General features: G+C 47.7%; 2 long non-coding RNA genes across 2 annotated transcripts; both read right to left on the minus strand.

Annotated features, from left to right (window-relative positions):
- Positions 1-17,268: 17,268 nt before the first annotated feature.
- Positions 17,269-22,052, minus strand: LOC120692292. Its single transcript, XR_005682564.1, has 3 exons — positions 18,851-22,052; positions 18,563-18,656; positions 17,269-17,514 (listed from the first exon to the last, which is right to left on the minus strand). It is a non-coding gene; the product is annotated as an uncharacterized LOC120692292 (long non-coding RNA).
- Positions 22,053-24,007: 1,955 nt separating this feature from the next.
- Positions 24,008-25,972, minus strand: LOC120692291. The gene is made up of 3 exons (XR_005682562.1): positions 25,590-25,972; positions 25,302-25,395; positions 24,008-24,253 (listed from the first exon to the last, which is right to left on the minus strand). It is a non-coding gene; the product is annotated as an uncharacterized LOC120692291 (long non-coding RNA).
- Positions 25,973-26,655: the final 683 nt, after the last annotated feature.

Genomic DNA, 26,655 nt, shown 5'->3' on the forward strand with positions numbered 1-26,655 from the left:
CCACGTCCTCACGGAGTCCCAGGTCCCGACTCGACTCCAGACACTCCCTCGATCTCCTCAGGGTCCTCTTCCTCTTCTTCTTCTTCTGGCTCCTCCTCTACTGCATCAGCCTCCATCTCTGCTGCTGCCTGCACCTGAGCCTGGGCGTCCTCAATCCACTCCTGGGCCTGCTGAAGCTGCCCCTCAAGGTGCTGCACCATCTGAGTCCTGTTCTCTAACTCCTCCTGCAACTCCTGAATCCTGATCTTCCTCGCTCTGGACTTGGCCTTCAGGGTCTTGATCTTGTCCTGGGTACCAATCATGTGCTGCTCATGGAGGTGAGCCTCTCGAGCCTTGCTCCTGCATATCGCATTCTCCTCACGAAGCTGCTCATACATGTTACTCAAAGCTGAGGAGTAGCTGAACGAGAGTGCTGTCCTGACGCTGTAATCGGGCATCATGATGTTCAGGTTGCGGTTCACCCGATCTGTATAGGCCTGAGTAGTCTCATCCCTCAGAGGAAACACACTGTAAGGAGTATCTATCACCTCTGCATTATGCTTCTCTGAGAACTCCTCAATAGCCCTCCTAGCTGCAATCTCCCAGGAGTCTGCCAGCTTCCTACCATAGACAGTGAGCTGCCACGAGTCCCAGTCCAGGCGAGCGGGGCAAGCAGGAATCTTCACAACCATCTGACAGCGCTCGGTGCCCAGCAAGCTAGACTCGTGTCCGGAGTACTGTGGGGGCTCAGTGTAGTCAAACGCCCTGAGCATCTGCCACAGCAGACGAGGAAAGTGGCCGGTGTGGAGGGCACTGGAGTGCGCCCAACCCTCAGCGTCCACGATCACGTGCGTGAAGCTAGCCATCTGTAAGAACATATAGCGCTGACGTAAGTGACAGTTTTCAAAAGAAAACAGGTTTAAACTTGGTAACGCAACACAAATAAATTTTTAAGAACACATAGTAAAAACATGGTGATCCAATAATTTTTTTGAAGCGCAACCGAAGGTAACAAAACAAACACCCAACTCAGGAATACAAGATGCATGCCACGTTTCTAGCGTTTCTCACCCAAACAAGTACCAAAATATGGTATACGAGAGCAATTGGTGGCACGTTTACGTACTCTCCCTATATATATAGACTAGTCGTTCCTACGATCAAGGATTTTATAACGCGCTTAACGTGGTTAGTTTCCTGCAGGAGAACACAGAGACAGATATAAATATCCATTTCTGGACCCTTCGTGCCAGCACACACGAACGGCCCCCATGTGTCCTACGCCACACGGGTAACGCATATGCAGTTTCCCACATATTCACACATACATTACCATCCACTATAGAGATGGCACCCAGACGTTCGACGCTGAATGGGCAGCGCTGCATACGTCATAACAACGTATTCACTTCCCGTACACTCGCCTTACGGGACATCCAAGGGTAGACGTGTCCCAAGGGTCACGGTCATGGCCAACCGCATGACAGGTTTACATCTCGTAACATTGCCTTACGAAATGGCCGTGATCACAATCACACGGCATGAAATCCGCACTCCATATCAGGCGGCAGATAGCGACAGACTCGTTTGAATTGAGCCTTATCACCTCCTCGTATGCTCAACATACGGGACCCGCGCACGTATGAAACACGTGGGCTATTCTAAGGACTACCAGAATGCTTACCTTGCTTACCTCAACGTAGGTGCGTCGTTACCGAAATAAGGTTTAACAAAAAGTAAAAGCTGGAAGTGCTGGAATAAAATAGATACTTAGTTGCCACCTAACCTATATAACATAATTAGGGCATACGAACTATCTATTCTATTCCTTAGCGCATCTAGCGTCAACTTTTCGAAAACTTTAAATCGTTGCAAGGTAATCACCCCAGTGCAATTTAGAGCTCTGATGCCAGCTGTAGCAGCACCGTCCAAATTAGACCGGCTTAAATGCACTAACCATCATCTTAATACTTAATCCAGTTACTGTGCACTTAAAACGGTGTAACCTGACAGGCTGTCGGGTAAAATCCCGATTAAACTACTGTACTCCAGGATCACAATTGCACTTAGACCCGTACGAAGACGAGCACAGGTGTTACCCGCATACAGAAATCTTCAAATTAATTTACAACACCAGTTTTACATAAAAGGTTTAAATACAAACAACAGAGTTCAAACACACACAGCGGAAGTTTAAAACTGAGTTCGAAATACAATACGATAGCTACGACGACGATAAAAGGTGAGCTCCACATCCTGCCCACCGATGTGATGCCAACCTGCCCAATCTTCACGGGGAAGACGGGGCCCACTCGACGGTCCAACCTGGAGGAAGCGGCTGTCCAATCCAGGACGCACAGATCTCCTCGAAGTCCGCAGGGACACAACCTGCTCAGAAGGGTTACAACAACAACCCTGAGTATACTAATACTCAGCAAGGCTTACCCGACCTTGGGTATACTTAGCCCATTACCTAGACATGCAAGGCTTTTTGGCTCTGGAGTTCTTTTGCTGAAAGGCTGCTAAAAGTGAATCCTTACCTTCAGTATTTAGCTCCATTTAGTATACCAAGTATTACTAAGTTCGCCTATTCATCTAAAACACACATGGTGGAACAGATTATCTTTTAGCAACTTCCAAACCAGTCTTTTCCATTCCATTTTCATTCCACTTTCTTACTACGATGTGACAAAGAGATCAAGGCTCTCATAACCGCGAGTCACGGCGAATCGATCCGATTTAACCTTGCAAGGTGGACCTAACTCACACGACACATGCAAGCCCCGTCGGGCCACTCGCGTCAACTGTTTCCACATTACCACGGCATCTGAACTACGCCTGCTAAAACCCAGGTGATGGGCCCCTCGCAGTGAACTCCCGGAGAACCCGGAGGCGGCATCCTATCCAACACCCGCCAACTCCCACGCCCAGCGTAGCATGGCGGAATTCAAATCACCGCTGTAAGGTGGTACACAGCTTACCGGTTTCGACTACCTCCTACTTCCGGTATGTGGTTAGTACTGTTCAATCCTCGATCAGCACTGCCAACAACGGAACGGTCCTCAATCGACACAGGCGGAGCTAACTTTCCATCCACTCCATACCAAAACCAACTCATTTCCGCCCGGTCTCCATTTCTCTTTACTCAACAATTCATTTCAAGCCCAAGCTAAGGGATCAAGATCCTAAACTCGCGAGTGACAGCAATCACTCGACTTCTACCGAAATCCTATTTAGCAAAGCATTTCTATCGACACCTGCATACTAGTATAGGCCCACGGTACCTAGGGAACATGCATACTATGGTTCCATTCAACTCCTAGAACATAAATGCACAATACTTAAATAAACAATGAATACTTTAAATTATGGTTATGCTCCGGGGCTTGCCTTGCAAGTCAGCGGGGTTAACTAGGTCTGCTGGAGCGTGCTCAACGGCGACCTGCTGCTGCTCCTCTGCTCGTGGCTCCTGGACCGGCTCAACGATCAGCTCGTGGACAGCTTCGTTCGTGGCGTCTACACGAATAAAATATGTCATGCAACAAATAGGACACAGAGCAATGCATAAGAGCTTACGATGCGAAAACAAGGTTTAAACATTTAGCCTGAAGTGTTTCCTTCGAAAACAACTACTAAAACGACTTAGGTTAGCATGGATTAACAGGAATTTGCTTTGCATGCACGAAACAAAATAACTAACCCTAGCAAGCCAGCGAAGTATAAACAGATCTACCAAAAGCGCATAGCAACAGGCCACGAAACTTTTACAGTGGATTACACATGAAAAGAGTAAGCCACTACGAATTTTTCATAATTTTTAGAGTAACAAAACAAGTGGTACAAAATAAACTAAGTTAAACACAAATTGAATTTTTCATCAGAGAAAAAGTGATAAAATGTATGATTAAGTATTTTCCTCTGAAGATCCTGATTTTAGAAACCTAAAAAAATTTGTTTGGCATTTTTCGCATTTTTCTGTGAATTTCTACACAATTATGAATTATCAGCCGAAATAATTGAAAGAAAACATAAAAGATAAAAGGGGGGGGCGCTGACAGCCGGGCCCCGCTAGTCAGTGGCCCAGCCCGCCCCCTCCTCCTCTGTTTCGCGCTGGGCGGCCGGCGCGGCGGCCAGGCAGGCGCGGCGGCGCTCCCCGTCGGCGGGGCCGACCGGCGGCGGTGCGGCAGGGCGGCAGGCGGGGCACAGGGCGGCCGGGGGGGCGCGGGGTGGCAGGCGGCTCGCGGGGAGGCGCAGAGCCAAGGGCGGCGGCGGCTCGCAGCGGCGGTAGGGGTGGCGCGGTGGTGGCGCGGCCGGGCCGGCCAGGGCGAGGCCAGGCGGCGCGCGGGGAGGGGCGGATGGGGGCCAGTGGCCCCAGGCGGCCGTGCGGCTCGCGGCGGCGCCGCGCGAGCGTGCGCAGGGGGCCCCCGCGGCGTGTGCCGGCGGCTCACGGCGGCGCATGGCCACGGGCGGCGGCGGCGGCTGCGTTCCGGCGGCGGCAGGGCCAAGCGGCGGCAAGGCGAGGCGGGGCGAGCACCAGGGGGGTCCAACGGCGGCGGCGCGCGCGGTATTGGCCCGCGGGCGGGGGCAGGGAGGCCCGGCGGCATGCGCGGCGGCGCTCAGCACGTTCCGCGGCGGCGCGGCTCCGATTCGACGGCGGCGGCGCCGATTCGGGTGGGGAATAGGTCAGGGAGTAGGAGGAGGCCGCGATTGAGCTCACCGTGGGTCGATTTTGGGCGGAGGAGACCTCGGAGAGGATCGTCGACGAAGAGGGCGGAGCTCAGCAAAGAACGGCAATGGCGGCCGTGGTCTGCGGGCTCGATTCGGCTCGGATTGGGCGCGACCGAGGTCGGGAAAGGGTGGAGTGGTTTCGGGGTGAGGTCGCGCGGCTCTGGGCGCGAAGGAACGAGGTGTGATGGTGAGGAGCGACCGGGATCGACGCCGGCGACACACTGCATGGCTCAGCTCCGCTCGTCGTGAGCTCGGGGAAGGAGAAGAAGGGAAGGGAAGGGATGAGAAGCCTCCAGTTCTCGCGCGAGGATAAGGGCGGCGCTCAGACGCCGAGGTCAAGGCGCGATCGCCGACGCGTGGACGCGCTCACCGGCGTCCATGCGCCGGTATGGGCGTCGGAGCACAGTGCCGAGCACAGGAGGGGCACTGTTTGCTCGTTTAATGATTTTAGCTCGAGTTTGACAAGTTGAAACTCAATTTTTCATATAGGAACTTGAAATTTGGCCAAAATAAAAGTTGTAAAGAAAAAGAAGATCTACAACTTTCGTTTTGGGCGGAAGTTGATTTGGAGCTCAGATCAAGGACAAAAACGAGATCGAACACAGCTAAGTAGATGTTTACTAAGCGAACGCGATTAGCGTTAACGACGAATTTGAGTCCACGATTAGCGAGATAAATCGTGATTAGCGGGACAATTAACACAGGGGTGTTACAGCCTTCCCCCCTTAAAAGAATCTCGTCCCGAGATTCAAGCATGAGAGAATTCAAACAGGCGGAAAGGGTTCGGAGATGTAGTACCTGGATGAGCGTTTAAAAACTCCGGATACTTGGATTTCAGAAATTCCTCCTTCTCCCAAGTCGCTTCATCTTCGGAGTGATTACTCCATTGAACTTTGTAGAATCGGTTGGTTGTGCGACGAGTAACTCGATCCTTGCGATCAATGATCTTGATAGGATGCTCAGGATAGGTGAGATCAGACCCTAATTGAATCGAGTCACTTGCCACAGCTTCAGTCGGAACTCTAAGGCACATTCTGAGTTGCGATACATGGAATATGTTATGAACTGCAGAAAGATTCACTGGAAGATCCAACCGATAAGCCACAGGACCGCATCGTTCCACAATTGGATATGGACCGATGTAGCGAGGAGCTAGCTTTCCCTTTATTCCAAATCTTTGCACGCCTTTCCAAGGTGATACTTTTAAATAGACATAGTCACCGACTTTAAAGACGAGTGGATCTCTTCTTTTATCTGCATAGCTCTTCTGTCGAGATTGCGCAATTTTTAAGTTGGCTTGGATAAGGCGAACTTGTTCTTCGGCCTCTTGAACCATGTCGGGCCCAAAGATTGTTCTTTCCCCTGTTTCAGACCAATTGAGAGGTGTACGGCAGCGACGACCATACAATGCTTCAAATGGAGCCATTTTGATGCTTTCTTGATAACTATTGTTATAAGAAAATTCAGCTAACGGCAAACATTGATCCCATTTCTGTGGATAGGTCAAGACGCAAGCACGGAGCATATCTTCCAAAATTTGATTTATCCTCTCGGTTTGGCCGTCTGTTTGAGGGTGATATGCAGAGCTGCGAATAAGATGCGTTCCCAAGCAAGCATGTAATTGCTCCCAAAAACGAGCAACGAACTGAGTTCCTCGATCGGAAATGATAGTCTTTGGCACACCATGTAAACATAGTATACGATCCATGTACAATTCCGCATATTGCTTGGTCAAGTACGTCGTCTTAACTGGGAGGAAATGTGCCGATTTAGTTAGCCTGTCGACCACAACCCAAATAGAGTCATAACCCTTTTGAGTTCGAGGTAAGCCGACGATGAAATCCATACTTATATCTTCCCATTTCCATTCTGGAATATTCAAGGGCTGGAGAGTCCCAGCTGGTCTGAGATGACTGGCTTTAACCCTCCGACAGATATCACACTCTGACACATACTTGGCTATTTCCCTTTTCATCCGAGTCCACCAAAATCGTTGCTTCAGGTCTTGGTACATCTTGTTGCTACCCGGATGAATTGATAGTCGTGAAGTATGGGCTTCATCAAGGATCTGTTTTCTAAGCTCAAAATTCTTAGGCACCACTAGTCGGTGCTTGAACCATAACACATTCTCAGCATCCTGGTGGAAGCAATTCACTTTAGGGTCTCCTTCTAATAGTCTTCTCTGAATTTCCTTCACCCCTTTATCTAGCTTTTGTGCCGCTATGATGAGATCGCGAAGAGTAGGAGTAAGCTCTAAATGAGCCAATGTGCCATGTGGTACAATACTTAAGTTCAGCTTTTCCATTTCAAAGCAAAGAGACTCGCTTAATGATATAGCTGAAATGCAATGACAGTGAGCTTTGCGACTTAGCGCATCGGCAACTACATTCGCCTTGCCAGGATGATAATGCACTTCGAGCTCATAATCTTTAATCAACTCAAGCCATCTTCTTTGACGCATGTTCAAATCAGCTTGAGTGAACAGATATTTGAGACTCTTGTGATCCGTATAGATGTTGCACAATGAACCTAAAAGATAGTGTCGCCAAATCTTCAGTGAATGGACCACAGCTGCTAATTCAAGATCATGAGTGGGATAGTTTTCTTCATGCCTCTTGAGTGATCGAGAAGCATAAGCAATCACTCGGTTCTCCTGCATCAAGACACAGCCGAGTCCTGTGCCCGAGGCATCACAGTAGACATCGAAAGGTTTTGTAGTATCTGGTTGGGCCAAGATTGGAGCAGAAGTGAGAAGTATCTTCAATTTCTGGAAAGCTTCCTCACATTGATTACTCCAATAGAACTTGACACCCTTTTTCAGAAGTTCAGTCATCGGCTTCGCAATTCGGGAGAATTCTGGAATAAATCGTCGATAATACCCAGCTAAACCCAAGAAACTGCGGATTTCAGGAACTGAAGTGGGAGCTTCCCAATCGAGTACATCCTGTACTTTACTGGGATCCACAGAGATGCCCTCAGCAGATATGACGTGACCGAGGAATGGTACTTCCTTCAGCCAGAAGTCACACTTGCTGAATTTGGCATAAAGCTGGTGCTCTCTCAGACGCTGAAGTACTATACGAAGATGATGAGCATGTTCTTCCTCATTCTTCGAATAGATCAAGATGTCATCAATGAATACCACGACAAACTTGTCTAACTCCGGCATGAATACCGAATTCATGAGGTACATGAAATAGGCTGGAGCATTTGTTAATCCAAAGGACATCACCAAATACTCGTATAACCCATAACGAGTAGAGAATGCTGTTTTTGGTATATCCACCGGTCTGATTTTTATCTGATGATAGCCAGATCGAAGATCTATTTTTGAGAATACCTTAGCTCCGGCTAGTTGATCAAAAAGGATATCAATACGAGGAAGTGGATATTTGTTTTTGATGGTGACTGCATTCAGCGGTCGATAATCCACACATAGCCTCAGTCCGTGATCTTTCTTTTTTACGAACAGAGCCGGACAACCCCAAGGTGAGGTGCTCGGTCGGATATAGCCTTTATCCAGCAACTCTTGTAACTGGATTTTTAATTCAGCTAACTCACTGGGAGTCATTCTATATGGTCTTCGAGATATGGGGGCTGTGCCAGGCTGTAACTCAATGACAAACTCAATATCCCGATCGGGAGGCATACCTGGCAAGTCCTCCGGAAACACATCGGGGTACTCACAAACCACTGGAATTACCTCTAGGATTTTCCCCTCAAGATGGTATATGACAGTGGCTGGAATTGCATGCTGGGAAAGATGAATTTCCATAGAACCATACATGGAAGAGTTGAAATGAAGGATACGAGAAGAGGTATTGATGATAACGCCATGCTTCTTCATCCAATTCATTCCAAGTATGATATCTATCCCATGACTTGGAAGAACAATGGGAGTAAGTGGAAAAATTTTCCCACCCAAGTTAAGGGGAACATTTCGAACTACTTGGCCAGCATTTAATCGGGTGCCAGGTGTCTGAATAACGTAGGGTTTCTCTAGGCATGATACTTGTAAGTGAAGTCGTGCCACACATGCTTCACTGATAAAATTATGAGATGCTCCCGAATCAAATAGCACAGTAACAGGGCAGTGATTAACGGAGAACGTACCCGCCATCACTTGAGTGCCCTCCGGGACTTCCTCCAGAGTAGTGTAGTTCACACGACCAGTCTTGGCAGGTACAATCTTCTTTTTCTGATCTTTCTGGCTGGAACCTTGACTCAGCGCAGGAGTCTTGTAGATATTCTGCCGAGGTGGCAGACGGCAGTCACGTGCAAAGTGCCCCAGGTTACCACAATTGTAACAAGGGTAGTTGTTGGGGCGTGGAGCTTGTAGCATTAGCGGCCTCTGCTGCTGTGTCGGGAAACGAGGTACCCACGGCTGCTGTTGCTGGGGTGGCCTAGCGACCCAACGGCCCTGCTGTGGAGGACGGTTTGAAGCCTGCTGATTCCCTGTCTGAACCAGCTTGTACCTCTGGGGTGCATTGCTGGAGGATCCAGCAGGTGCTTTTCTCTTCTTATCAGCTTTGTGTGCCAGTGTGGCATCTTCCTGCGTGATGGCCTTATTAACCAGATCGGTAAAGTTGTTGCATGTGGTGAGGACTAGCTTGTCCTGAAGCTTTGTGCTAAGTCCCCTTCTGAAGCAATCTTGCTTCTTCTCATCAGTGTCCACATGAAAACCACCATACTGGGATAGCTGGTTGAAGGTCTGAGCATATTGGAGCACGGTGTTGTTCCCTTGCTTCAGAGCTAGGAACTCTGCCATCTTTCTCCTCATCAAACTGGTAGGGATGTGGTGTGCTTTAAAAGCTACCACAAACTCATCCCAAGTGAGACGTGTACCAGCGGGAAGTAGAGCCTTATGATTGACCCACCATATTTTCGCAGGTCCTCGCAGCTGTTGCGCTGCAAAGGCGGCTTTGTCCATCTCTGTGCAATTGAGGATGCTGAACTTATCCTCAATGGTGCGAATCCAGGCATCAGCCTCAAGGGGATCATCGGCCTTGTGGAACAGAGGTGGCTGGGTGGCCAGAAAACCGACATAGTCAGTTTCTGCTGGTGCTAGCGGGGGAGCATGTCGACCTCTGCCGGCATTGACCTGGGCTTGCACCAGTTGCCTTATCAACTCCGTCTGCTCGTTGCGGTCGGCGATAAGAGCTGCAACAGCTTGAGCCAAAGAGGGAGGTTGCTGGGGCAGTGCCTCGTGATTGTCATTGTCATGATTATCACCCATCTGCAAAAAGAATCATTCCCCTGGTTAGCCATTTCGCTAGCAAGACTAATCCATGCAAGTAAAGAATGTGCATATATAATATGAACACACGGCATGAATCATTTCTCTCGCGAGATGGTTCACCAAGGGAATTAAAATTTACTTGCTTTGGTTGAAAATGCATCAACACAACAAGTTTCGTCCAACGTAGCTCTAACGTATGCAAAACTGAACCTCACTCAACCATGTTTCAGATTCGAAGACGATCAAACACAACTCAAATCTGAAAATTCACACACTGACAGAAAAGATCATTACGGGAGTAAAATTTACAATAAGCAGCCACGCTGCTTCAGCTGGAACTAGATTCAGTACAAACCAAGCCGTGCTACGGCAACAAACTAACATGGGAGAAGGGTTCACAAACGACCCTACAACACACCACTACGGGGTCTTACACGACCCAGCTACACACCACACTAGCGAGGGGTTATCCTACATGGCTCGAACTACTGAGCCACAAAAGAATTCTCAACCCAAGGTTAGCCTAAAGCTCTATGTTGGTCATCCTACCCAACTATCCTACAGTAAGGCTACACTGCAAGGGGAGAATCAACACTATCCATCCACGTCCTCACGGAGTCCCAGGTCCCGACTCGACTCCAGACACTCCCTCGATCTCCTCAGGGTCCTCTTCCTCTTCTTCTTCTTCTGGCTCCTCCTCTACTGCATCAGCCTCCATCTCTGCTGCTGCCTGCACCTGAGCCTGGGCGTCCTCAATCCACTCCTGGGCCTGCTGAAGCTGCCCCTCAAGGTGCTGCACCATCTGAGTCCTGTTCTCTAACTCCTCCTGCAACTCCTGAATCCTGATCTTCCTCGCTCTGGACTTGGCCTTCAGGGTCTTGATCTTGTCCTGGGTACCAATCATGTGCTGCTCATGGAGGTGAGCCTCTCGAGCCTTGCTCCTGCATATCGCATTCTCCTCACGAAGCTGCTCATACATGTTACTCAAAGCTGAGGAGTAGCTGAACGAGAGTGCTGTCCTGACGCTGTAATCGGGCATCATGATGTTCAGGTTGCGGTTCACCCGATCTGTATAGGCCTGAGTAGTCTCATCCCTCAGAGGAAACACACTGTAAGGAGTATCTATCACCTCTGCATTATGCTTCTCTGAGAACTCCTCAATAGCCCTCCTAGCTGCAATCTCCCAGGAGTCTGCCAGCTTCCTACCATAGACAGTGAGCTGCCACGAGTCCCAGTCCAGGCGAGCGGGGCAAGCAGGAATCTTCACAACCATCTGACAGCGCTCGGTGCCCAGCAAGCTAGACTCGTGTCCGGAGTACTGTGGGGGCTCAGTGTAGTCAAACGCCCTGAGCATCTGCCACAGCAGACGAGGAAAGTGGCCGGTGTGGAGGGCACTGGAGTGCGCCCAACCCTCAGCGTCCACGATCACGTGCGTGAAGCTAGCCATCTGTAAGAACATATAGCGCTGACGTAAGTGACAGTTTTCAAAAGAAAACAGGTTTAAACTTGGTAACGCAACACAAATAAATTTTTAAGAACACATAGTAAAAACATGGTGATCCAATAATTTTTTTGAAGCGCAACCGAAGGTAACAAAACAAACACCCAACTCAGGAATACAAGATGCATGCCACGTTTCTAGCGTTTCTCACCCAAACAAGTACCAAAATATGGTATACGAGAGCAATTGGTGGCACGTTTACGTACTCTCCCTATATATATAGACTAGTCGTTCCTACGATCAAGGATTTTATAACGCGCTTAACGTGGTTAGTTTCCTGCAGGAGAACACAGAGACAGATATAAATATCCATTTCTGGACCCTTCGTGCCAGCACACACGAACGGCCCCCATGTGTCCTACGCCACACGGGTAACGCATATGCAGTTTCCCACATATTCACACATACATTACCATCCACTATAGAGATGGCACCCAGGCGTTCGACGCTGAATGGGCAGCGCTGCATACGTCATAACAACGTATTCACTTCCCGTACACTCGCCTTACGGGACATCCAAGGGTAGACGTGTCCCAAGGGTCACGGTCATGGCCAACCGCATGACAGGTTTACATCTCGTAACATTGCCTTACGAAATGGCCGTGATCACAATCACACGGCATGAAATCCGCACTCCATATCAGGCGGCAGATAGCGACAGACTCGTTTGAATTGAGCCTTATCACCTCCTCGTATGCTCAACATACGGGACCCGCGCACGTATGAAACACGTGGGCTATTCTAAGGACTACCAGAATGCTTACCTTGCTTACCTCAACGTAGGTGCGTCGTTACCGAAATAAGGTTTAACAAAAAGTAAAAGCTGGAAGTGCTGGAATAAAATAGATACTTAGTTGCCACCTAACCTATATAACATAATTAGGGCATACGAACTATCTATTCTATTCCTTAGCGCATCTAGCGTCAACTTTTCGAAAACTTTAAATCGTTGCAAGGTAATCACCCCAGTGCAATTTAGAGCTCTGATGCCAGCTGTAGCAGCACCGTCCAAATTAGACCGGCTTAAATGCACTAACCATCATCTTAATACTTAATCCAGTTACTGTGCACTTAAAACGGTGTAACCTGACAGGCTGTCGGGTAAAATCCCGATTAAACTACTGTACTCCAGGATCACAATTGCACTTAGACCCGTACGAAGACGAGCACAGGTGTTACCCGCATACAGAAATCTTCAAATTAATTTACAACACCAGTTTTACATAAAAGGTTTAAATACAAACAACAGAGTTCAAACACACACAGCGGAAGTTTAAAACTGAGTTCGAAATACAATACGATAGCTACGACGACGATAAAAGGTGAGCTCCACATCCTGCCCACCGATGTGATGCCAACCTGCCCAATCTTCACGGGGAAGACGGGGCCCACTCGACGGTCCAACCTGGAGGAAGCGGCTGTCCAATCCAGGACGCACAGATCTCCTCGAAGTCCGCAGGGACACAACCTGCTCAGAAGGGTTACAACAACAACCCTGAGTATACTAATACTCAGCAAGGCTTACCCGACCTTGGGTATACTTAGCCCATTACCTAGACATGCAAGGCTTTTTGGCTCTGGAGTTCTTTTGCTGAAAGGCTGCTAAAAGTGAATCCTTACCTTCAGTATTTAGCTCCATTTAGTATACCAAGTATTACTAAGTTCGCCTATTCATCTAAAACACACATGGTGGAACAGATTATCTTTTAGCAACTTCCAAACCAGTCTTTTCCATTCCATTTTCATTCCACTTTCTTACTACGATGTGACAAAGAGATCAAGGCTCTCATAACCGCGAGTCACGGCGAATCGATCCGATTTAACCTTGCAAGGTGGACCTAACTCACACGACACATGCAAGCCCCGTCGGGCCACTCGCGTCAACTGTTTCCACATTACCACGGCATCTGAACTACGCCTGCTAAAACCCAGGTGATGGGCCCCTCGCAGTGAACTCCCGGAGAACCCGGAGGCGGCATCCTATCCAACACCCGCCAACTCCCACGCCCAGCGTAGCATGGCGGAATTCAAATCACCGCTGTAAGGTGGTACACAGCTTACCGGTTTCGACTACCTCCTACTTCCGGTATGTGGTTAGTACTGTTCAATCCTCGATCAGCACTGCCAACAACGGAACGGTCCTCAATCGACACAGGCGGAGCTAACTTTCCATCCACTCCATACCAAAACCAACTCATTTCCGCCCGGTCTCCATTTCTCTTTACTCAACAATTCATTTCAAGCCCAAGCTAAGGGATCAAGATCCTAAACTCGCGAGTGACAGCAATCACTCGACTTCTACCGAAATCCTATTTAGCAAAGCATTTCTATCGACACCTGCATACTAGTATAGGCCCACGGTACCTAGGGAACATGCATACTATGGTTCCATTCAACTCCTAGAACATAAATGCACAATACTTAAATAAACAATGAATACTTTAAATTATGGTTATGCTCCGGGGCTTGCCTTGCAAGTCAGCGGGGTTAACTAGGTCTGCTGGAGCGTGCTCAACGGCGACCTGCTGCTGCTCCTCTGCTCGTGGCTCCTGGACCGGCTCAACGATCAGCTCGTGGACAGCTTCGTTCGTGGCGTCTACACGAATAAAATATGTCATGCAACAAATAGGACACAGAGCAATGCATAAGAGCTTACGATGCGAAAACAAGGTTTAAACATTTAGCCTGAAGTGTTTCCTTCGAAAACAACTACTAAAACGACTTAGGTTAGCATGGATTAACAGGAATTTGCTTTGCATGCACGAAACAAAATAACTAACCCTAGCAAGCCAGCGAAGTATAAACAGATCTACCAAAAGCGCATAGCAACAGGCCACGAAACTTTTACAGTGGATTACACATGAAAAGAGTAAGCCACTACGAATTTTTCATAATTTTTAGAGTAACAAAACAAGTGGTACAAAATAAACTAAGTTAAACACAAATTGAATTTTTCATCAGAGAAAAAGTGATAAAATGTATGATTAAGTATTTTTCCTCTGAAGATCCTGATTTTAGAAACCTAAAAAAATTTGTTTGGCATTTTTCGCATTTTTCTGTGAATTTCTACACAATTATGAATTATCAGCCGAAATAATTGAAAGAAAACATAAAAGATAAAAGGGGGGGGGCGCTGACAGCCGGGCCCCGCTAGTCAGTGGCCCAGCCCGCCCCCTCCTCCTCTGTTTCGCGCTGGGCGGCCGGCGCGGCGGCCAGGCAGGCGCGGCGGCGCTCCCCGTCGGCGGGGCCGACCGGCGGCGGTGCGGCAGGGCGGCAGGCGGGGCACAGGGCGGCCGGGGGGGGCGCGGGGTGGCAGGCGGCTCGCGGGGAGGCGCAGAGCCAAGGGCGGCGGCGGCTCGCAGCGGCGGTAGGGGTGGCGCGGTGGTGGCGCGGCCGGGCCGGCCAGGGCGAGGCCAGGCGGCGCGCGGGGAGGGGCGGATGGGGGCCAGTGGCCCCAGGCGGCCGTGCGGCTCGCGGCGGCGCCGCGCGAGCGTGCGCAGGGGGCCCCCGCGGCGTGTGCCGGCGGCTCACGGCGGCGCATGGCCACGGGCGGCGGCGGCGGCTGCGTTCCGGCGGCGGCAGGGCCAAGCGGCGGCAAGGCGAGGCGGGGCGAGCACCAGGGGGGTCCAACGGCGGCGGCGCGCGCGGTATTGGCCCGCGGGCGGGGGCAGGGAGGCCCGGCGGCATGCGCGGCGGCGCTCAGCACGTTCCGCGGCGGCGCGGCTCCGATTCGACGGCGGCGGCGCCGATTCGGGTGGGGAATAGGTCAGGGAGTAGGAGGAGGCCGCGATTGAGCTCACCGTGGGTCGATTTTGGGCGGAGGAGACCTCGGAGAGGATCGTCGACGAAGAGGGCGGAGCTCAGCAAAGAACGGCAATGGCGGCCGTGGTCTGCGGGCTCGATTCGGCTCGGATTGGGCGCGACCGAGGTCGGGAAAGGGTGGAGTGGTTTCGGGGTGAGGTCGCGCGGCTCTGGGCGCGAAGGAACGAGGTGTGATGGTGAGGAGCGACCGGGATCGACGCCGGCGACACACTGCACGGCTCAGCTCCGCTCGTCGTGAGCTCGGGGAAGGAGAAGAAGGGAAGGGAAGGGATGAGAAGCCTCCAGTTCTCGCGCGAGGATAAGGGCGGCGCTCAGACGCCGAGGTCAAGGCGCGATCGCCGACGCGTGGACGCGCTCACCGGCGTCCATGCGCCGGTATGGGCGTCGGAGCACAGTGCCGAGCACAGGAGGGGCACTGTTTGCTCGTTTAATGATTTTAGCTCGAGTTTGACAAGTTGAAACTCAATTTTTCATATAGGAACTTGAAATTTGGCCAAAATAAAAGTTGTAAAGAAAAAGAAGATCTACAACTTTCGTTTTGGGCGGAAGTTGATTTGGAGCTCAGATCAAGGACAAAAACGAGATCGAACACAGCTAAGTAGATGTTTACTAAGCGAACGCGATTAGCGTTAACGACGAATTTGAGTCCACGATTAGCGAGATAAATCGTGATTAGCGGGACAATTAACACAGGGGTGACAGGACCGCCCAAATTAAACCGGCTTAAGTGCGCTAACTATCATCTTAATGTTTAATCAAGTTACTGTGCACTTAAAACGGTGTAATCCGGACGTCTGTCGGTTTAAGGATCGAAAAACACTGGAAGTCTCGCACGAAGACGAGCACAGATGATTACAAGCAGACAAAATTTCTCAAAGTTAATTTACAAAGTGGAGTTTTACACACAAGTTTACGTAAAATATCAGAGTTCAAAATGCAGCGGAAACTAATTAGAAGTTGAGTTTAGAAAAAGAACGATTACTACGATGACGTGAGGACGTCACATCGAGCCCACCGATGTGAATCCTGGTTAGCTCCAGCCAGCAGCAGTTACCTGAAAACAGGGTGACAACAAACCCTGAGTATACTAATACTCAGCAAGGCTTACCCGACGTTGGGTATACTTAGCCCATTATCTAGACATGCCAGGCTTTTTGGCTCTGGAGTTCTTTTGCTGAAATGCTGCTAGGAGTGAATCCTTACTTTCAATATTTTAGCTCCATTTAGTACAGCGAGTATTAACTAAATTCGCCTAAACATCTAGAGCACACATGGTGGAGCAGATTATTCTTCAGTAACTCACAAACCAATCTTTTCCATTCCTCTTTCATTCCATTTTCTTACTACGATGTGACAAAGAGATCAAGGCTCTCATAACCGCGAGTCACGGCGAATCGATCCGATTTAACCTTGCAAGGTGGACCTAACTCACACGACACATGCAAGCCCTGTCGGGCCACGCGCGTCAACTGTTTCCACATTACCACGGCATCTGAACTACGCCTGCTAAAACCCAGGTGATGGGCCCCTCGCAGTGAACTCCCGGAGAACCCGGAGGCGGCATCCTATCCAACACCCGCCAACTCCCACGCCCAGCGTAGCATGGCGGAATTCAAATCACCGCTGTAAGGTGGTACACAGCTTACCGGTTTCGACTACCTCCTACTTCCGGTATGTGGTTAGTACTGTTCAATCCTCGATCAGCACTGCCAACAACGGAACGGTCCTCAATCGACACAGGCGGAGGTCCACTTTCCAAACATTCCATATCCATAATCCAATTCCTCTCCGCCCGGTCTCCATTTTTCTTTCCTCACAGATTCATTCTCAAACCACTTTTCCATAAGTAACCAGGACCTATAGCTCGCGAGTGACAGGAATCACTCGACTTCTACCGAGCCCTAATTAAGCATTGCAATACTAACGACCTGCACACTAGTGGAGTAACTGAGGAAACCTAGGGATCATGCATCTACGGTTCCAATCAACTCCTAGAATGTAAATGCACAATAATTATATAAATAAACATTGAATACTGAAGTTAAGGGTTATGCTCCGGGGCTTGCCTGGGATTAACACTGAATTAGTTAGTGTTGGTTAGATGACACTCGCTTGACGAGCACCTGCCTTCGGTCGTGCACATCGGGATCCATCCATCCATCTTCTGGATATGTCAACCAAACATCATCTTCGGGTTCGGCTCCGACTTTATCCTTTAGCTCCACGCGTCGTACATCTAGCGTACCTATATGATATGCAACGATGCAAATGCATGAACGTAAAGAAAACAACACACGAGGCATTTAAAAGGCATACAAGATAAACCGAGTCACACCACACCGATTTAAGCACCAAAAGGTGTTTAATTAGATACTACCCAAATCTTCCATAGAAAGATAGCAAGGAACATCAAGTATGGTAAGCAAAGCATGAGAGAGCAACTAAAGACTTTATTTAGCTAACAAGCCAACATAAGCAAGTTTTATAAAAACCACCAACATACTAGCTCTAAATGATTTCACAAGGTTAGCACATGAACAAAACAAGTTGCCGCAATTATCTATGCAGGAAAACATTTCTTAGCAATAACAAAAGAAAAACTATATCTAGGAACCATATAAATGTAAAAACTTGTCATGCAGCAAGAACCTGGTAGCACAACTTAATTAGCATGACAAGATACTGATAAAGAGTGTAAAAACAATTTACCAACATTTATTGCTAACATAAAGCATTTATTTTAGCCTAAACAAGACAAATTGAACAAAAAAATAGATTTACACACATGTGCATAGCTTTTGGACATGAAATTTTTATAGCGAACTAAACATGTAAAGAGTAAGCTATTTCATAAATTTCATAATTTTTCGACTTCCAAAACTGCAGATATTAAATAAACAATCTAAAACAAGCATTATTCATGATTAAATCAAAACATCATAAAAACATTAAACAAACAGCAGATTAAATATTTTTCCTAAGTTCTACATGCCAAAACAAAACTAACCCAACTGGTTTTACATTTTTCTCATGCTCCTAACTCCATTTATGCATTAAACAAGCTAAAAAGGCATTTATCTAGCATAATTAAAACTGCACCCAAAAAGTTGTCAAACAACACATTTCATGGTTCTATCTTATAGAGCATAAAAAAAATGAATCTAACAAAATTGGTTTTGCATTTTTAGCATTTTCCTACTATTTTCTACGGATTTTCAAAGTTTCAAGCGATTTGGTCCCTAAAATACTATTCCTATGAGTCTATGACATTGCAGAAAACCCCCTGGACTTACTCTAATTGCTGCACGAGGTCCCTGGTCGCCATTACAGTGAGCTCGTGCTCACTGAGCTTCCTGGGGATGGCACTCCTGGCCTCCATTCTTGAAGCTAAAGGCATGGGGAGAGAGAGGAGAGTGAGGAGGTTCCATTTAGGTGACTCGGAGCACGGGGAAAGGGGTGGAAGATGGTCGGCCATGAGCGGCCATTGTTGCCTCCACGGGAGCTCGTGGGGAGGTCTGCTCCGGCAGAGAAATGGAAGGGCGCCTGTTGGGGTGGGTAGAGGAGGGAGTGTGGGTGCTTACCAAGGCCTCGAATCCAGCGGGGAATGGCCGGAGGAAGGAGCTTGATGTTGGGGGCGGAGCAGCAGCTCTAGCGGCCCGCAGATGGCCGATTCTGGTCGGGGTAGAGCACGGCCGGGCCTGCTGCTGCGCGGTGGAGGTGGAGGATGAGGTTGGGGAGGCACCCGCGGAAAGAACTGGAGGGGGACGCGACCGGGGATGGCCGGCACAGCAGCAGCTCTGCTCGGCTCTCGTCTGCGCGAGGAGGAGACGACCCCGTGGACGACTTGAACACGGAACATGCTGGCCGGTTCGGGAGACTTCGGAAAGAAATATCTGGGCCCATAAACTGTACCCGATTAGCACTAATGATCAAGTTAAACTTCTAATTAATCCTAATTAAGGTAAATAACACACGGGGTGTTACAACCCTACCCCCTTAAAAGAATCTCGTCCCGAGATTCAGAACAAAAGACTTCCAAGGATAAAGGAACAGATCAACCACCAAAAGTGGCAGGAAACAGTCACATCAGAGAAGATCGATGTTGATTGTAGAAATTGTTGCAGATAAGGATCGAGAACTTAAAAAAAAAATGTAAGAAGCAAAGTGTAAGAAACTCGATATCTCCCACGATTTTGTCAGACTGGTAACTTCTCCAACTTTACGCTTTGTATGCCCTCTTGCTCCAACGGTGATGGCATATGCTGCCTGATCATCTCGGCAGATTAACTAGGATCCCTTGTCTACCACCTCTTGCAGTCTTCTAACATTTACACCCATTACCATTTCCTTCTAAGATTATCCTTTCGCAACTTCAGAAGAAGGACTTATTCGATTTGGGGTCCGATATATAGATCTCCAGACAGGCAATAGAGATAGATGTGACTATGGCTCACGAGTAGATAGCACACCGATGTAGGTGCATAAGGGATCATGACTATCATTCTCGATACCAGCGCGTGCCAAATAGCACAACCACTTGTCGATTGCTCAGAGGAGGCTCTGGGTTTCATTGCAACACTGTCAGTCGTTATTCATGACACCCTTACAGAGATACCACCAATGAAAATTCTCATGTAGCATCGATAGATCATGCATGGACGGACATTACGGAAAATAGGGATAGCAAAGAGGTGATCCAGTTATGACATGATAGCATCAAAGATTTTAAACGCCAAAAGCTACAGGGCATAAGACTCTTGCTTTAGCTTCACATACAGCTTGCGTCCATCGACGAAATTATCTTATTAACGATCAACATGCCATTTGGTCCGGTTGGCTATCAACACGAGGTCATGGCCGATAAGCATTCAGAGACTTACGGAAATTATAAGGAAAACAAGCAGGACACATGGAACAAATCGATATACCATCCAGAGACTTACCTGATAAAACAATGACGTGATTTACAAGAGAACGATTCTGACGCTAAGGTGGAAAATGAGATTAGCATTGCACAAGATCATTCTTTGCATGCAGTTAGGGATGCCTCGTGATGACGACGATGATTTTAAGAAACATCCGAACTCAATTCTTGCAAGACTCTTCGACTTAAATGGTTAATTGAGTGATATAAGGTTTTCTGTTTCAGAAGAAAAGGTCAAACAAAACAAGAAATGATGCTGAGATCAAGTGATGAGACAAAGTGATCAAGTTCTCGTAGAGCTGAGATCACAACATGAGAAAAGCAAATGTCGGTGAAAATCAACACCAGGCTTACAGATAGCCAGTAAGGATAGTACGTAATAATGGTCTAGGAGTTTTTGGGGCATCCTTGCTCAGGATTATATTATTTAATTGAGTTACACGATGCTAAGTGCAAAACATGCTTCTTTATGCCAATGCAATCAAGGGATATTGACAACATATTCCACAATACTCATGACGTTGATGCACCCATGAGATGTATGATTGCAATGGTGGTGCAACGCGATAAGGGAAGGTCCCGTGCACAAATGAAATGGTGCATATGACATGATGCATTTGTCATGATGCCGACTCAATGATGCATACACCATTATGCAAAGATGATAATGCTCTTAATGTATGCATGTATGATATGCATACGCACTATGCACATGATTCACACCCCGTAACCGTTCTCTCATGGCTAACACCTTGTTAGCTCTATACCCTTAAGTAAGGAACGAAAATTAGTACACTAGTAAGGTTGCATAAAAGGGGATTGCAGTGAGTTACATCACGCAAACCCAGGTACCAGCGCGCTCCTAGTGGCTCAATCATGTGGTTGCAAGGCACATGAGGCCCTAGGTTCCGTCGCGGCATCAGGGTTATGCAACCAAACACAACCGCAAGAGAAATCGATAGTAGCAACCCAACAGTGCCAGCAACAAGATAGATTAACGAAACCGAAGACAACCTGAAGTTGTACTCGGACGCATACCCGTTAGTCAGCCTACACATTCCCGATCATGTTGCCACACAATGCACTGACCAATGATGTGATGCAGGATGTTACAACGACTCTACAAAAAAAAATTATCATTATCATAAATCTTTTTAAGTTATCCAAAAATTAACTGAGCAAGAATGAAGGTATACGATTTCAAATGTTGGAATCAAAATGCCCAACAATGGAGAAGTCAACCTCAAGAGAGAATAGCATGGTCATTGGACCACGAATTGAATGATTTTGTTTACAAACATCAAGGCACTGAAGGAAAAAGCAACATTGCTTTTGCTGGAATTGGTTCAAGAAATAGATCAAAGGTTGATTTGAATGACAAGATAGGATTAACGGTAAGGTTCGCACATGGCCCCAAAGTTACTGAGTTGCAAAAGATCCTCTCAACCCAAGATTAATCCAGCAGATTACAGTAGCCCACTACTACAACAGAAAACTTAGAAGGACATTTAGGTAAAAGAAACACATTTTAGTAAAACAACGTAACAAGCAAGGCAATCAACCAAACCAAGACGACAGGATGTATGCACGTTCTATTCGTTCCTCACCCAAACAATTGCCAATAACTAGGCATACGGAGACAACTGGTGGCACAATACGTACTCTCCCTATATATATACTAGCCGTTCTTACATTCAAAACTTACGTAATGTGATTAGAGTACCTGCAAACAAACACAAGATATAAAAGAGATATAAAACTCCATTTCTGGACCCTTCGTGCCAGCACACACGAACGGCCCCCATGTGTCCTACGCCACACGGGTAACGCATATGCAGTTTCCCACATATTCACACATACATTACCATCCACTATAGAGATGGCACCCAAACGTTCGACGCTGAATGGGCAGCGCTTCATACGTTACCGGGGCAACGTATTCACTTCCCGTACAAATCGCCTTACGGAACACCCAAGGGTACACGTGTCCCAAGGTACACGGTTATGACCAACTGCATAACGAGTCTTCACCTCGTAACATTACCTTACGAGATGGCCGTGATTACAATCACACGGTAAGAAATCCGCACTCCATATCAGGCGGCAGATAGCGACAGGCTCGTTTGAATTGAGTCTTATCACCTCCACGTATGCTCATCATACGGGACCCGCGCACGTATGAAACACGTGGGCTATTCTAGGGACTACCAGAATGCTTACCTTGCTCACCTGAGCGTAGGCGCGTCGTTACAGAATATTAGATACCGGTTGTGCAAGAAGTAAGTTTTAACAGAATGAAAAGTACTGGAAGCGCTGGAATAAAATAGATATATAGATGCCACCATAACTAATAAAACCTAGATAGGGCATACGAGCTATCTATCTTATTCCTTAGCGCAACTAGCGTCAAACTTTCGAAACCGAACATTTTGCAAGCCAAAAAGTTAGTTTTAAACTTAATTAAGCATGCAAGTAATCATCCCCAGTGCGTTTCGGCTCTGATACCAGCTGTAACAGGACCGCCCAAATTAAACCGGCTTAAGTGCGCTAACTATCATCTTAATGTTTAATCAAGTTACTGTGCACTTAAAACGGTGTAATCCGGACGTCTGTCGGTTTAAGGATCGAAAAACACTGGAAGTCTCGCACGAAGACGAGCACAGATGATTACAAGCAGACAAAATTTCTCAAAGTTAATTTACAAAGTGGAGTTTTACACACAAGTTTACGTAAAATATCAGAGTTCAAAATGCAGCGGAAACTAATTAGAAGTTGAGTTTAGAAAAAGAACGATTACTACGATGACGTGAGGACGTCACATCGAGCCCACCGATGTGAATCCTGGTTAGCTCCAGCCAGCAGCAGTTACCTGAAAACAGGGTGACAACAAACCCTGAGTATACTAATACTCAGCAAGGCTTACCCGACGTTGGGTATACTTAGCCCATTATCTAGACATGCCAGGCTTTTTGGCTCTGGAGTTCTTTTGCTGAAATGCTGCTAGGAGTGAATCCTTACTTTCAATATTTTAGCTCCATTTAGTACAGCGAGTATTAACTAAATTCGCCTAAACATCTAGAGCACACATGGTGGAGCAGATTATTCTTCAGTAACTCACAAACCAATCTTTTCCATTCCTCTTTCATTCCATTTTCTTACTACGATGTGACAAAGAGATCAAGGCTCTCATAACCGCGAGTCACGGCGAATCGATCCGATTTAACCTTGCAAGGTGGACCTAACTCACACGACACATGCAAGCCCTGTCGGGCCACGCGCGTCAACTGTTTCCACATTACCACGGCATCTGAACTACGCCTGCTAAAACCCAGGTGATGGGCCCCTCGCAGTGAACTCCCGGAGAACCCGGAGGCGGCATCCTATCCAACACCCGCCAACTCCCACGCCCAGCGTAGCATGGCGGAATTCAAATCACCGCTGTAAGGTGGTACACAGCTTACCGGTTTCGACTACCTCCTACTTCCGGTATGTGGTTAGTACTGTTCAATCCTCGATCAGCACTGCCAACAACGGAACGGTCCTCAATCGACACAGGCGGAGGTCCACTTTCCAAACATTCCATATCCATAATCCAATTCCTCTCCGCCCGGTCTCCATTTTTCTTTCCTCACAGATTCATTCTCAAACCACTTTTCCATAAGTAACCAGGACCTATAGCTCGCGAGTGACAGGAATCACTCGACTTCTACCGAGCCCTAATTAAGCATTGCAATACTAACGACCTGCACACTAGTGGAGTAACTGAGGAAACCTAGGGATCATGCATCTACGGTTCCAATCAACTCCTAGAATGTAAATGCACAATAATTATATAAATAAACATTGAATACTGAAGTTAAGGGTTATGCTCCGGGGCTTGCCTGGGATTAACACTGAATTAGTTAGTGTTGGTTAGATGACACTCGCTTGACGAGCACCTGCCTTCGGTCGTGCACATCGGGATCCATCCATCCATCTTCTGGATATGTCAACCAAACATCATCTTCGGGTTCGGCTCCGACTTTATCCTTTAGCTCCACGCGTCGTACATCTAGCGTACCTATATGATATGCAACGATGCAAATGCATGAACGTAAAGAAAACAACACACGAGGCATTTAAAAGGCATACAAGATAAACCGAGTCACACCACACCGATTTAAGCACCAAAAGGTGTTTAATTAGATACTACCCAAATCTTCCATAGAAAGATAGCAAGGAACATCAAGTATGGTAAGCAAAGCACGAGAGAGCAACTAAAGACTTTATTTAGCTAACAAGCCAACATAAGCAAGTTTTATAAAAACCACCAACATACTAGCTCTAAATGATTTCACAAGGTTAGCACATGAACAAAACAAGTTGCCGCAATTATCTATGCAGGAAAACATTTCTTAGCAATAACAAAAGAAAAACTATATCTAGGAACCATATAAATGTAAAAACTTGTCATGCAGCAAGAACCTGGTAGCACAACTTAATTAGCATGACAAGATACTGATAAAGAGTGTAAAAACAATTTACCAACATTTATTGCTAACATAAAGCATTTATTTTAGCCTAAACAAGACAAATTGAACAAAAAAATAGATTTACACACATGTGCATAGCTTTTGGACATGAAATTTTTATAGCGAACTAAACATGTAAAGAGTAAGCTATTTCATAAATTTCATAATTTTTCGACTTCCAAAACTGCAGATATTAAATAAACAATCTAAAACAAGCATTATTCATGATTAAATCAAAACATCATAAAAACATTAAACAAACAGCAGATTAAATATTTTTCCTAAGTTCTACATGCCAAAACAAAACTAACCCAACTGGTTTTACATTTTTCTCATGCTCCTAACTCCATTTATGCATTAAACAAGCTAAAAAGGCATTTATCTAGCATAATTAAAACTGCACCCAAAAAGTTGTCAAACAACACATTTCATGGTTCTATCTTATAGAGCATAAAAAAAATGAATCTAACAAAATTGGTTTTGCATTTTTAGCATTTTCCTACTATTTTCTACGGATTTTCAAAGTTTCAAGCGATTTGGTCCCTAAAATACTATTCCTATGAGTCTATGACATTGCAGAAAACCCCCTGGACTTACTCTAATTGCTGCACGAGGTCCCTGGTCGCCATTACAGTGAGCTCGTGCTCACTGAGCTTCCTGGGGATGGCACTCCTGGCCTCCATTCTTGAAGCTAAAGGCATGGGGAGAGAGAGGAGAGTGAGGAGGTTCCATTTAGGTGACTCGGAGCACGGGGAAAGGGGTGGAAGATGGTCGGCCATGAGCGGCCATTGTTGCCTCCACGGGAGCTCGTGGGGAGGTCTGCTCCGGCAGAGAAATGGAAGGGCGCCTGTTGGGGTGGGTAGAGGAGGGAGTGTGGGTGCTTACCAAGGCCTCGAATCCAGCGGGGAATGGCCGGAGGAAGGAGCTTGATGTTGGGGGCGGAGCAGCAGCTCTAGCGGCCCGCAGATGGCCGATTCTGGTCGGGGTAGAGCACGGCCGGGCCTGCTGCTGCGCGGTGGAGGTGGAGGATGAGGTTGGGGAGGCACCCGCGGAAAGAACTGGAGGGGGACGCGACCGGGGATGGCCGGCACAGCAGCAGCTCTGCTCGGCTCTCGTCTGCGCGAGGAGGAGACGACCCCGTGGACGACTTGAACACGGAACATGCTGGCCGGTTCGGGAGACTTCGGAAAGAAATATCTGGGCCCATAAACTGTACCCGATTAGCACTAATGATCAAGTTAAACTTCTAATTAATCCTAATTAAGGTAAATAACACAAGGGGGATGATTGTAACAGCCAAGGGAACAGTGGTGGGCGGTACTAGCACGTCGGGTACTGTAGCGTTGTAACACTGTTCACCCGCGGGAATTGTCCCATACTGAAAACCGATTGAGAGCCAGACCAATTTAAATACCGAGTCACGGGAAGCTAATTAATTCCGGATCGATTCTTTTTGCGCGAAGCGAGGACGAAAGCGCAAGAGGATTAATTAGTAGGTGTGGTTTACTCAACTTGAAGAGTAGATCTTAGCCGTTATCCCGGGCCGGGTCGTTACAGTGGTATCAGAGCCGACTCTCGCGGTTTCACGCCACATACGGGCAGAAGTGCGCGGGCATGAGCACGGGCGCGTGGGGGCGCAGATGCCAAGGCATGTGGACGGGCGCGTGCAAGGCACGGACGTCGCACAGAGACCGTTGGCACTGGACGCACGGACGTGGCACATGGGACCGTTAGCACTAGACGTATGGGACGTGGCCAAGAGAGGAGATCCTGGTATTTAGGTTGGTCTGGTACTCGACGGGGACGTCGAGTCCTAAGGGGGATGATTGTAACAGCCAAGGGAACAGTGGTGGGCGGTACTAGCACGTCGGGTACTGTAGCGTTGTAACACTGTTCACCCGCGGGAATTGTCCCATACTGAAAACCGATTGAGAGCCAGACCAATTTAAAT

The sequence above is a fragment of the Panicum virgatum genome, chromosome 9N (assembly GCF_016808335.1).
Source record: "Panicum virgatum strain AP13 chromosome 9N, P.virgatum_v5, whole genome shotgun sequence".
Lineage (NCBI taxonomy): Eukaryota > Viridiplantae > Streptophyta > Magnoliopsida > Poales > Poaceae > Panicum > Panicum virgatum.